The 12502-nt window shown below is 54.9% G+C and overlaps 1 protein-coding gene and 1 long non-coding RNA gene across 2 annotated transcripts in view; one reads left to right on the top strand and one right to left on the bottom strand.

Annotated features, from left to right (window-relative positions):
- Positions 1-10186, bottom strand: part of ADAMTS10 (ADAM metallopeptidase with thrombospondin type 1 motif 10) — a 63328-nt gene extending 53142 nt beyond the window's left edge. The window contains exons 1-2 of the mRNA XM_009645281.2: positions 10145-10186; positions 4803-4903 (exon numbers count right to left, since the gene is read on the bottom strand). The gene's annotated coding sequence lies outside the window, so the exon portion shown is untranslated. The remainder of the gene's footprint in view (positions 1-4802; positions 4904-10144) is intronic.
- LOC118452934 lies at positions 8329-9826 on the top strand. The gene is made up of 2 exons (XR_004842814.1): positions 8329-8602; positions 9561-9826. It is a non-coding gene; the product is annotated as an uncharacterized LOC118452934 (long non-coding RNA).
- Positions 10187-12502: the final 2316 nt, after the last annotated feature.

Here is a 12502-nt window from a genome sequence, read left to right as displayed (position 1 = left end):
GGGCTGAGCGGGACTTTGGACCCCATGGGAGGGCGGCTACGTGGCCACCGCGCACAACTGCCGCAAACACAGCGCTGTAGAGATTTCTGCTCCTCCATCTACTCCAACTCGAAATTGTCCTACCAGTTAGTTACCATTGCGGGGAAGGGCTGCAAACACACGGCTTGCTCCACGGGCCTTATTTTCCTTGGAAACCCAGCTAAATAGGGTGGGGACTGCAAGGTGCTGGTGCGTGCGGCTCCTGGGCCATGCCAGCGCCACGGAGAGGCACTTGGGAGCAGCATCACCAGGTTCCTCAGGCTTGGCCACCGCCTGCCCGGATGCCCTGCTTGGTGTGGTGGGCTGTTACCTGCTGCCCGCTGCGGCCACGCAGCAAACCTCACACTGCTCGTAGCTCACGCATGCCGATGCTAAAATCGCTGTGTTTTCTGAAAAAAACAGCCCCCTTCTCACCTGCTGTCCCTGCTTCATGGAGGCCCGCAAGTTTTGGCTCTAAACCCTCGGCTGAAATCTACTTCCCAAATACTGCCCCAAGGTGGAAGGACAACTCCTCCGCGTGGTCTCCAAGGATTGTGTCCCGGTTTCAGCCCATCCTGCTTTGCTCAGGGGATGCTCAGAAAACTGCCACACACCTTTTGCTGCCTGACCTGTCAGAGCAAGGGGACGCCAAGACCACCGGCCCCATCTCCACCTCCCTGCAAGAGCGAGTGCACCAGGGGGGCTCACAAAAAGCACGAGGGCTGAGGAAATCATTTAACTGGGAACTGGAACATCTTAAAAGGAAAAGCCCTGGTGAGCTCTGCCAGGCAGCAGCCAAAAGCAGCCTTGCCCAGGTCCCCAGAGCTTGCAGAGCTGCATGTGCTGGTGGCCACATGTGCCGGTGGCCACCTCCGGCATCACGGCCTCCAGCACGCATCCCAAGGCAGCCAGCAGAAAGCCACCCCCAGCGACCCAGGCCAGCCTTTTTGGCATAAGAAAACACAAAGTCAGATGTCTCTGGCCAGATATAAAAAAACCCACATACCAAAACCAGAGTCTTCAAGGAAAATCAGTCGTTTTCTTGCCCATCAAACATCAGCTTCCAAGCAGCTGATCTGCGTGCCTAATTTAGGAGGCTGCTTGGTCCGGATCGGAGGAGTGGGCGATGTCGGCCAGTTGCTACCAGAGGAAGAAATCAGAGCTCAGCCCTTACAGCCGGGCAGGGAGAGGGCCTGTTTGCCGCTCATGACCAAAGGGGACATCTCCTTGCTCTCCCCACCCTGCACCCAGCCGCTCTCTATGCCACCAGCTCTCCCATCTCCACCAGTGCCTCCGGCCACTCCTGGCCATTTGCAGTGCAAGGAGAGGCAGGAAAGGGCAGCGGGGGCCAAGGAAAGCCACCGACGACACTCCTGCCTCCTGTCCTTGAAACCGCTCCAAAATCACTTCTCACCACTCCTACCTCCCTCCTCCTCCTCATCACCTTGACTCTGTGCACCCCAGGTATGGCAATCGGCAGGTCGCTCCTGCCGGGCGCTGGGCTGCCGACGCAGCCGTGGGCTTGCTGCCAGCCGGGGGCTGCTGGCCCGCTGCACTCCCCCGGGGCGGCCGGTGTTTCATGCGTGCGCAGTCACCGCCCCAGCTCCGGGCAGGTTCTTGCACGTTCCTGAGGACAGAGTAAACAGCACCGCTCGACCCCGCCGCGCTGCACCTCCTGCAGCCTGGGGTGAGAGGCCGGGCGGGTGGATGCAAAGCTTCCCAAGACCTCCCCAGCTTTCAGCAAGAGACCGTCCTGATATTCCCAACAAAATATTTGGTGGGACTGCCAAGTTGAAAACATGCTGAGTTGCAGATGGCAAGAAGTCTTTTTGCAGTCATCCTGCCAGCATGACAGGACTTCCACTGGGAAGCCAATTCTTAGCTCTAGAGTAGCATTATGGGTTAAAAACCAGAAAAATCAGCAGTAACTAATGGGCAGCTCCGCTGCTAGGAGCGTTGGCTGCAGAATGCAAAAAATGAGTTAAAGTCACAGGTCTGCAGAACTGAAAACAAGAGCTTGAACCGTAATCTGCTTTGCTGCTCCAAGCCTGGCCTCTCCAGGGGCACGGCAAGCAAAGAATTAGAAACACGTAGTTATCACCGCTCACCAGAAAACAGCAGCCACCAGCCATGGGACGGTTACAGCCTACACTGCTCGACAGCAACCCTTCAGGATCCCCTCGCCAGCCCGCTGGTCGCTCCTGTTATCAAGCCCACGCTGGAGTAAGGACAAGGGCTTTTGCCCTTCCCTGCCCTGCTGGCACCCGCCGGGCTGAGGAGGGACCTGCGGCACCGGGAAGCCCCCGCTGGGCTGGGAAGGGCTCTTTCACCTCGCCTTAGGAGCGGTTCTCTGCAGACACCCAGTGACTGCGGGGCCAAAGCCAGACTTTGCCTGGAGGAGAGGTGCTGCTTTCTCACCGTTAAAAGGAGACCCAACCCCGTGCAAAGGCGCTCACCAGCAAGGTGGGAAAGCTAGGCTGATGCTGCCAGGCTGAACCCAAAGGCGAGGGGGCTGAGCCCAGGTCTCCGTCCCCCTGCCAGCACCCGGGTACCAGCCTGGCTGAGCCGGGGAGCACCCTGGCTGCCTTCGGACCACCAGCTCCCCCCTGCAGGCTCGCTGCTGCGCTCCACGCCGGGCCCTGCTGTGCGCTAGCCGGGCACACCCTCCATCCCTTTGTACAAGCAAAGCTTCCCAGGGCTTTGGGCTCGCTCCAGTACTGTGTGGGAGTAGTTTTTTGGGTTTTTTTTAAAACACGAGAATTGTTTTACAGTCAAGTCTATTCAGTGCAATCTCAGCGAGGAAAGGACTGAATTACCCCCTTTGCTCCTCTCCAAAATCCAGCAGGATCTTTAATTTCACCAGCAAAGGGGCAAAAGAAACCCGTGACAAGGCGAGGGCATGTGAGAGGCAAGCTGGGAGCACCGACCTCTCTCTGACACAGGCTGCTTTGCCTGCTGGAAATCCTATCTCTCTGTTACATAAAGACCTGGCCCTATCTGGAAAGCTGGGGTCATTGCATTTCTCCAAGTGTGGTAAAATGCTCGGAGGTCCTCAACAGGAAAGCATGCGAGAAGTGCCAGCTCAGATCAATGTCGGGGAGGGGTGCTCGGCACGGGCCAGTGCGAGCCCCGGGGCTGAGCCCAAACCTAGCTGCTAGGCCAGTCAACTTCAGCCAGATGTAAGGTGGCTACCAAGGAACCCCATTCTCCCAGCCTTGGACTTCTTTGACTTTAAAGAGGTGACTCCACCAAGCAGGTCCACTTTCAGACAGGACTTATGCAATAGTTTGGAGCCACTCCATGTGACCCAGACTTGCTGGCCCCCTGCCACCACTCTCTGCTGGCTTCAGCCATGCACAAAACAGCAGAATTAAAAAGACGACCGAGCAGTCATTAAAGGAAAGTGCATCTCACCTACCATACAGTGCCCCTACCAACTACAGACACGCACAATGCATGTAAGTATGCACATGCCTGCTACCTCCGCGAGCATGCACGCCCCCTGCACGAGGATGCACGTTCCCTGCGCGAGGATGCATGTTCCCTGCACGAGGAGGCATGAGGATGCACACTACCTGCACGAGGATGCACGGTCCCTGCACAAGGAGCGCGAGGATGCATGTTCCCTGCACGAGGAGGCACGAGGATGCACACTACCTGCACGAGGATGCACGCTCCCTGCACAAGGAGGCAGGAGGATGCACACCACCTGCACGAGAATGCACACCACCTGCACGAGGAGGCACGAGGATGCACATCACCTGCATGAGAATGCACGCTACCTGCACGAGCATGCATGCCCCCCGCGAGAGGATGCACGCTCCCTGCACGAGCATGCACACCACCTGCATGAGAATGCACGCTACCTGCACAAGGATGCATGCTCCCTGCACGAGCATGCACGAGGATGCACGCTACCTGCACGAGCATGCACGCCCCCCGCAAGAGGATGCACGCCCCCTGCACGAGCATGCACACTCCCTGCACAAGGAGGCATGAGGATGCACACTACCTGCACAAGGAGGCACGAGGATGCACACCAACTGCACGAGCATGCACGCTACCTGCACGAGGATGCATGCTCCCTGCACGAGGAGGCACGAGGATGTACACCACCTGCATGAGGATGCACACCCCCCCACAAGAGGATGCACGCCCCCTGCACAAGCATGCACACTCCCTGCACGAGCATGCACGCTACCTGCACACCACCTGCATAAGCATGCACGCTACCTGCACGAGGAGGCACACTACTTGCACGAGGAGGCACGCTCCCTGCAGGCACGTCTGTGTTCGGTACCCACACGCCCCTCTGCATGCCCCCATGTACCGCCCACACCTCTGGATATGCCGTGCACGAAAGCCGTTTTTATAGCTGGCATCTCCATGTCTGCGTGATTGCCCTTCTGCCTTCACAAACCTACCCCTACTTTCTGCGGGGTTCAGCGCAGCCTGGAGAGAATCCAGATCTCCTGGGCCTCTGCAGAAGCAGCTCCCTCCCTGTGCTCCCCTGCACCACCGAGCGGCACGGCTCTGCTGTGCTTGGGATGCCAGGGAACTGCCCAAGGCTGAAGGGCCAGGAACGCTCGCACCTCCGAGCAGGCAGGGAAGCAGCCGCAGCCGCTGCAACAGCCCGGCGCAGCCATCTGCGTCCCGGCAGAGCTGGCTCCCACAGCAGCCCTTCAGCAGGCTTTGTGCTTACACAACACAGCAACACGAGGCACCGAGCCCTGGGGTTGCATAAAGACAAACACCCTCCCGTGCCAACACCGAGCTCCACTCACCTGCGTAACCGCCACCGGCTCGCTCCAGGAGGGATCTGGTCTGGGAAAGGGATGTGCTGCTTGTCCCAGTTCGGGCAGTAGCGCGTTTTGTACGGTTATACCTTAGAATTATAGAATTGTTTAGGTTGGAAAAGCCCTTTAAGCTCCCCCAGCCCAACCCTTCCCCTACCCCTGCCATCCCACCCCCAAACCCCGTACCTCAGCACCGCCTCTGCCCGGCTGTTATTTCTAACAGCTTCTCACAAAGTCACTAATCAGTCAAGGAACTATCTGCTTCAAGAATAAATCAGCAGGCAAACTGGAAGAAAAGCATTCAGCCATGGAGCTGACAAAATTAGAACAGCCCCACCACAGGAGCTGTGCGCTGGAGCAACCGCCGCTCCCCAGCAGCCTGGGGCTCCAGACCCTTCCCCAGCTCCCTCCGTTGCTCTCCTCTGGACATGTTCCAGCATGTTCCTTACAAAGACCTATCACAGCTCACACGCCAAGCACCCTACATTTGACTCTTTCATCAGCCTGGCCTCAGGGCAGGGCCATACCCCACACCTCTGCAGTGCTGTACCCATGCTGGGACCCCCCGACAAAGGCGCCTCTGGTCTTCAGACTGGAAGTGCTGTGCTAGAGGGCAGAGCCCCTCTGCAGCCCCGCTCATCGCCTGCCACACCATGTGCGTCCATGGTACAGCACAGCCTCATCAGCTGAAGGAACAAGAGACCCCCACCAAGCTTCCCAAGAGCATCTGAGGTGACTCTGGTCACCCAGAAGGGCTGTGAGAAGCACCATAGGACCTGCAGCGAGCGCAGAGATCTGCAACTCCTTCTACCACCACCACCCCACGGCAGGGCACCCCATGGCAGGGCAGCATCTAACGCTGCACCCAGCAATAGCACAGTCGTGGAGAGGGGAAGGGATCCACAGCATTGCCTGGCTCCAGCACCCATTGCTGATTTGGTCCTGCCAGACTGAATCAAAGAATAACGGAGGTTGGAAGGGACTCGAGGGGATCTCTGGTCCCACCCTACTTTCAGAACAAGGTTAACTTTGACTTTAGATCAGGTTTGGATGACAAAACCCAGCCTGTCTCGGGGGGTCACATACACAAGTGGTTTGGAGGAAGCGCAGTGGGGACCCTAGAGCAGCAAATGGCAGTTTGGGCCACGCTCTCCTTCCAGGAAATCAGAAACGTGTCCTTGCAGAGAAGTGGCTGCATTGTGGTGACACGGAACAAGGCAGAGGAGCCCTGGCTGGCCCATCCTGCTCTGCTCTACCTGCCCACTTGGCCATGTGCTCCCAGCGCCTCGGGACCGGGACTCCCCCTCCGCAGACGGGCAGGCAGCACCCAGCCTCCCGGGGCACTGAGAGCACGGGGGCACCGAGAGCACGGTAACGCAAACACAGCTTCTGCTGCCAACCCCGTGGCCTCCCTGCCTTTCAAAATGTCCCTGCAAGCAGGTGAACCCTACGGGCTCTGTTTCACAGCAGGGCAAACCAAGGCAAGCAGAGAAGTGATTCGGCAACAGCCAAACAGGAGGTCTGTGCAAGAGCATGGGGGACCCCCCTTCACAGAATCACAGAATGGCAAGGGTTGGAAGGGACCTCGGGAGATCATCTAGTCCAACCCTCCTGCTCAAGCAGGTTCTCCTAGACCATGTTACACAGGACTTCATCCAGGCGGACTTTGAATATCTCCAGAGAAGGAGACTCCACAGCCCCCCTGGGCAGCCTGGGCCAGGGCTCGGGCACCCTCAAAGGAAAGAAGTTCTTCCTCCCATTCAACTGAAACCTCTTATGTTTCAGTTTGTGCCCATTGCCCCTTGTCCTGGCGCCGGGCACCACTGCGAAGAGTCTGGCTGCGTGACACCCACCCTTGAGATGTTGATGAGTATGTGTTGATGAGTGCAAGGCAGTGTGAGCACGACAGCGAGCACCCACAGACCCCAAGACACGTTACCATGGAGGAACGTGCTAGGGGAAGCTCTGCTGCAGGATGAATTCTTGCAGACCGCATCGGGCTATGGACTCCATCCAGCCCTTGCAGATCGTTTCCAGGCTCCGGCTCCCTTAAGCGAGCTCTGCTGTGCAGAGAGTTTATGGGCCCTTCTTCCCCTCCCTGCAGGTTTCTCTGTTCAGGGAAACATATGGCCCAGATGGTTTGGATTTGATGGGGTATGGCAGGGTGCAACAGAAAATATGCCGACTCACAAGCATGTGTGGCTTCCTAACGAGGAAGCTGCAGCCCCAAGGCCACCGAGTACATTTGGCTGTGCCCAGGCGCGGAGGAGCTGCCTTCGTTCATGGCTGGGGAATGAAGAGCTGCTAATCCCCATAGGGCTGAACTCATCCTTTGCACCGTGGTTTTGACCCAAGCCGCTTCAGGGTGAAGCCCGTGGAGGTCAGCGGCACAACCCCCACAACAGGAGGCCGGGATTTAACCCTTGAGTTCAGCCCAGCTGGAACCAACACTTAGGAATGTTTGAGCTCAGAAGGATTTGCAGAAATGCGCAGGAATAAATTCATTTCAACTCCTTTCCCCTTGAAAAATTAAGCTACAATGGAAGAGTCAGAAGCCCAAGAGCAATAATGGTGGGCTGGGATGATAAACCGAAGTGTAAAGGCACTGCAGAGTCAGACACGGCATATCCCAAGCATTCTTTTCCCAGCCTGGGAAAATGCAGAAGGTAAGAGAGTAGCAGCAAGGGAGCGGGCGGATGGAGACCCCGGCACTGAACGCACGCCGCTGACATTGCTCCGCTCAAGTCAGATGGAGCTGAAATATTTTGGCAGAGTTTCTCAGCAGAGAATCTCCCAGTTCTTGAACTGGTTGCAGACTTAATTGAAGGCACTCACAGCAACAAAGATGGGAAAATTTGCTTTGACGGCGTCCCTTTAAAACCTCCTTCAGTGTTAAAAACTGAGCCTGTATCCAGGCTGGTGGTTTTCCATGTTTCTCCCTCCCCAGTCGCTGCATGGGATCCAACCTGCTTACGGATTCCCAGGAAATGTTTGTAACTCCTTGGCCCTGCAAACATTTCCTACGGTGGTGGGGTTGAGCGAAGATCTTTGTGACCTGCGTATCTTCAGCGCATCTGAGCTGACATCACCCGAATCACTAGGGACTTCTTTCTGAAAACTTGACAAATTTGGGCCAAATTCTGTTTGTTTTAAGCTCATTTGTGTTAACTTGAGATCTAGGCAGGACAGGACGTGACAAACACATCCTGCGGTGTTTCTGGCTTCGAATGAACTAATTGCTGGAAACTTGGCAAGAAAAGTAGTTTTGGGAGTTGGGGGTTTCAGATAAGCTGTAGATACAGGCTCGAACAGAACCATCCCCTGGGTGGGCCTGATGCAACCTGCGCTGAAAAGCCCACCAGGAGCTGCTCCTCGGGGCGGCTGAGCCCACGCGGTCCCTGGACCGGGGCTTCGGGCGATGATAAGCACACTCACTCCTCCCCGTAACAGTCTCCGGGTGGCCTGGAGCTGTCAGTGATAACGGAGCCTCTCCCGTTACAGGTTTGCACGTTGGTACTGAAAAAGCCTCCGGCATGACCAGCGGCCGCTGTAAATGTTGAGCAGGCGGTGCCTTCCCTTAGGGCTATGCTTCGCCCCATCCGCCCCTCGCTCAGCTGCAGCTTATCGGGGTCTTCCTCTGCCAAATGAAACAGTTCAGCCCCCGAGCCTTATCTGGGAAAAACATGATTTACAGGAGATGACAGGACCTTTCCCATTCCACCCAACAAGCAGCTGCTTGGGGAATGCAACTGGAGACACACCGACGAGCGCCAGAGGTTTTTAGGGAGGTAAGGAGGAGAAGGAAAGGAGAGGGTGCTGCTGTGGGGCGAAGCAGGAACAAGGGGAAGGCGAGGACGGAGCAAGCGGAGCGCTCCGCATGTTCCATATATGGAGAAACTTTGGGACACTGGAACAACCTCCCAAGAACTGGAGGAAGCCTCACTGATGGAGGCATTTGGGACTAGTCCGGGCAAGGCTATGGATGAGCAGAGCAGAGGGAACACCCCTGCGCCGGCTGGGGAATGACCTGGGCGCCTGACAAAGCATTTCCCCTTCTGCCATCTACAGCGTGGGGAAGACCAGAAACGAACAAAGACTTAAAAAAAAAAATTAAAAAAAAAAATCTCCCTGCTCTCCCGCATCACGCACCAGCTCGCACGCCGTCACCACGTGAGCTCTGCTAATGAGAATATTAATGAACAGAATAAGAACCCCATCTCTGGTGTGGCTGAGCAATCTCCAGCCAACGTGGGTGTTGGCATGGACCAAAGCGGGACAACAAACGCCCCCCGAGGTTTACATCCCTCTATACGCTTGACCAGAAGAGTCCCCCCAAACGAGCCTCCATTTCAAATTTTAAATTTTGCCGCACAGCCGTGGCTGGCGCCGAAGCAGGGTACCTGCCCTGGAACGCGGCTCCGACCAGCACGGCTCCGTGCTTCCCTCTCGGTTTGATTCTTCCCCACTGGAAGATATTTGCCAAGGTTATTTTATAAACTCCTTTCTATTTATAGCACAGCCCCTTCGGCTCTAATGAGATAATCTTCTGGCATTTCACCATCACTAATATTTACTTTGATGTTTAAAATAACATGTTCTGAGGGATGGATTTTTTTTTTTTTTAAAAAAAAAAAACCCCACCCCAAAACCTTTAAAACATAATCAAAGCAAAGAAATACCTAAGTAGTGCAACGAGGTCAACGCCTGGTGATGCACACCAAGTTAATGACATCGCAACTTTTTCAGGGCAGACAGTTTCTAATCCTCTGACCACATCATACGGGAGGGAAAAAGGCATTGGCAGCTCCCGAGGACGGAGAGAGACAGCGAAAGAGGGAGAGGAAGCGCAATATGTGTTTATTCTCAGGAATGAAGACGGCAAGGAATGTGTAATTCTGCAAGGGGGATCATAGCCGTGGCGTCCTCTAATCGCGAGTCTCGCCCAGGGCAGCTCTGCCTACGGGATTGGTATTTTGGAGCAGCAAACATGCGATCGGGTGGCGGAACGCAATAAAAAAAAAAGTGGAGCGGTGTGGGGATGGGGGAGGCGAGGGAGACAGCGGGCGAGCGCAGATGCCTGACTCCTGCTGTCTGCAGACACTTTGAAACACAACCCTGCGTTTTTATGGAAACTCTGAATGCTGGAGAAGGGTGAACATGGTTTTCATTCTCATAAATGTTTTTCCAGCGGGCAACGCTCTTCGGGCTCATTCCTTCTCCAGGGAGACGGTTCTGATTTCAAAGAACATTCGCGTTCCCTCCACCCCAGACCACCCCACTCCAACCTCAAAGAGGCTTCTCTGGAAAAATTATTTTAAAGATTGTTTTACCTTTTCGAGTGTTTTCCCTTCTTTCTTCTTTTTCCCCTTTTAATTCCTTGAGCTTCTTTTTTTTTCTTCTTCTTCTTCTTCGTCTTTTTCCCAGCAGCAGCCAAACGCTTCTCTCTCCCCCTCAGTCCTGCGCGGGTCAGAAAGTTTCCAGGCTGAGGGTTTATGTCGCCTTCCTCAATAACCTTCTTCTGTCAGACCCAGGCAGCGCTGGAGCTTGAGGCTTTGCTAAAAAGTCTCCTTTCAGGAAACCTCTGAGCAAAGGAATTTCTGGCATCTTGGTTGGAGCTGGCACCAACCCATTTTCCTTTGTTCTCATTAAAGGAACCATAATATGCTAAGTTAAGTTTAAAAAAAAAAAAAAAAAAAAAAAAAAGAAAAAAAAAAACAACTTTGCACAGGAATTTTGCCAGGATTATCAAAAAAAAAAAAAAAAAAAAAAAAAATCCCCAAATCCACAAGGCTGTAAAAGTCCCGCCCTGGCTGCTGACATCAGTGCAGAAGGCAGGTCTTGCCTCCAACAGTATAAAATGAACCGGCGAAGCCTTTCGGCAAGGGAGCGGGCAGCGATGGTCCCCAGGCAGCCCCAGCTGCGAGCAGAGCCCCGGGGGCGATGCAGGCAGCCCCCCAGCCCCTAAAACCCTCCCGATGAAAGCGACGGAGCAAAGAGGCCGTGCTGACTGCCGCAGACAGAATGGACAAGGCAAGCCAGCAGCTCCAACAGTATAAAATGAACCGGCGAAGCCTTTCGGCAAGGGAGCGGGCAGCGATGGTCCCCAGGCAGCCCCAGCTGCGAGCAGAGCCCCGGGGGCGATGCAGGCAGCCCCCCAGCCCCTAAAACCCTCCCGATGAAAGCGACGGAGCAAAGAGGCCGTGCTGACTGCCGCAGACAGAATGGACAAGGCAAGCCAGGATCTGGGGGTTCCCCCCCCCCAAAAAAAAAAAAAGAACAACGCTCCCAGCCTTCATTTTAACCGTAGCTTTCAAAGTGCTTTCACAAAGCCAGCGCACGTCTGATGAAATGGCCTTAATAAAGGCAGTTGCACTCTACGGTAATGTTAGGTATTGGCTTTATATTTTAAAAAGCCCTCAAGAACGCGTCCTAATGTTTTAAGAAGCCCCTTCCCTCCTGAGTTACATCATTTTTGCCCTGCTGGCTCTTGCGATGCCTCAATTCCTCTTGTTCTGCTGCCACCGCGGAGCGTCCCACAGTGGACAATGCATTTCCAAAGCCATGAATAAACATTGCAAATAATAAAATACTGCTTGTTTGAAAACAAAGCCCTCTCAGGACACATAAAACAATAAGCAGCAATGAAGGGCAGGAGCTCATTTCCTTCTTCCTTCTGAAGTCGTCTTTGAGATTAGAAAGCTGAATGTGCGAGCCTCGGTAGAGAGAGAATTACCTGGCAATTCTGCAAATATTATTAAAATATTATATATCATAAAAACGGGTGCTTCCAAATCGCCGTGCGCTGTCCTGTTTTTATCTGGATGCAGAGAGAGGCCTTGGGAAGGAGGCAGGGAAAGGGCAGCAGCGCCCGGCAGCAGACCTCCAGCCTGAGCCCATCACTGGGGACAGGGGGACCCCAAAATCGTCCCCAAGAGCCTTTTAGCATAAGAGGATTTGAATGAAGAGGAAGGGGGTGATCAGGGGTTTGGAGCCTGGGGAAGCGCAGCGGGGATGCCAAGCCTGCAGGACAGCCAGCTCCGCCAGACTGCGTGTCCTGCCGTGGCCCTTCTAGGTATGTGCATTGCCAAATCTGCAGGATCCGGCCCCAGGGGAGAGCCAGTGCTCTTGGCGACGGTCCTGGGTGCCACCCAGGCTGAGCCAGCATCGGTCCGTAACCATCTGAGCGTTAGATGGGAATAGAGGAAGGCAAAGCCACAAAGGCCTGGCCAGCCCTACGTCTTCATCGGATGCTGGCCATGGGACGCCTAAGAAAAGGGATTAAGAAAAAAAAGCAAGAAGCTGTGGTACTTTTTGTGGTACATTCTCCTACATCCTCTGCCATCCCTAAGCTAAATGCAGGGCTGAGCCTAGGCCAGATGCCGTATCTTTGCATTTCACAGCCATTTTCTTCCATGAATCTGTGTAAACCCTTACTGAAGCCCTCTGAGCACCACTCCTCAGATGGCACGGCAGCGTGAAAATGAGCAAAAACATCCTTTTCTCCCAGAAACAGATGCCTGACAGTGGGAGTTCACAACCCTCAGCTCCAATCCCAGCGCTGCCTCGGCCCCAGGGCATCCCAATGAACCAGGGCAACCCTTCCTTACAGGCATTCAGACTGGAAAAGCCTGGCTCTCCGGTTGAAAACAAGAGTTCAAAGAGACTACAATTGCTGGGCTGGATTTTTT

This window comes from Egretta garzetta, unplaced genomic scaffold (genome assembly GCF_000687185.1).
Source record: "Egretta garzetta isolate BGI_Z169 unplaced genomic scaffold, ASM68718v1 scaffold348, whole genome shotgun sequence".
Lineage (NCBI taxonomy): Eukaryota > Metazoa > Chordata > Aves > Pelecaniformes > Ardeidae > Egretta > Egretta garzetta.
This window is presented reverse-complemented; position numbering and strand designations above follow the sequence as displayed.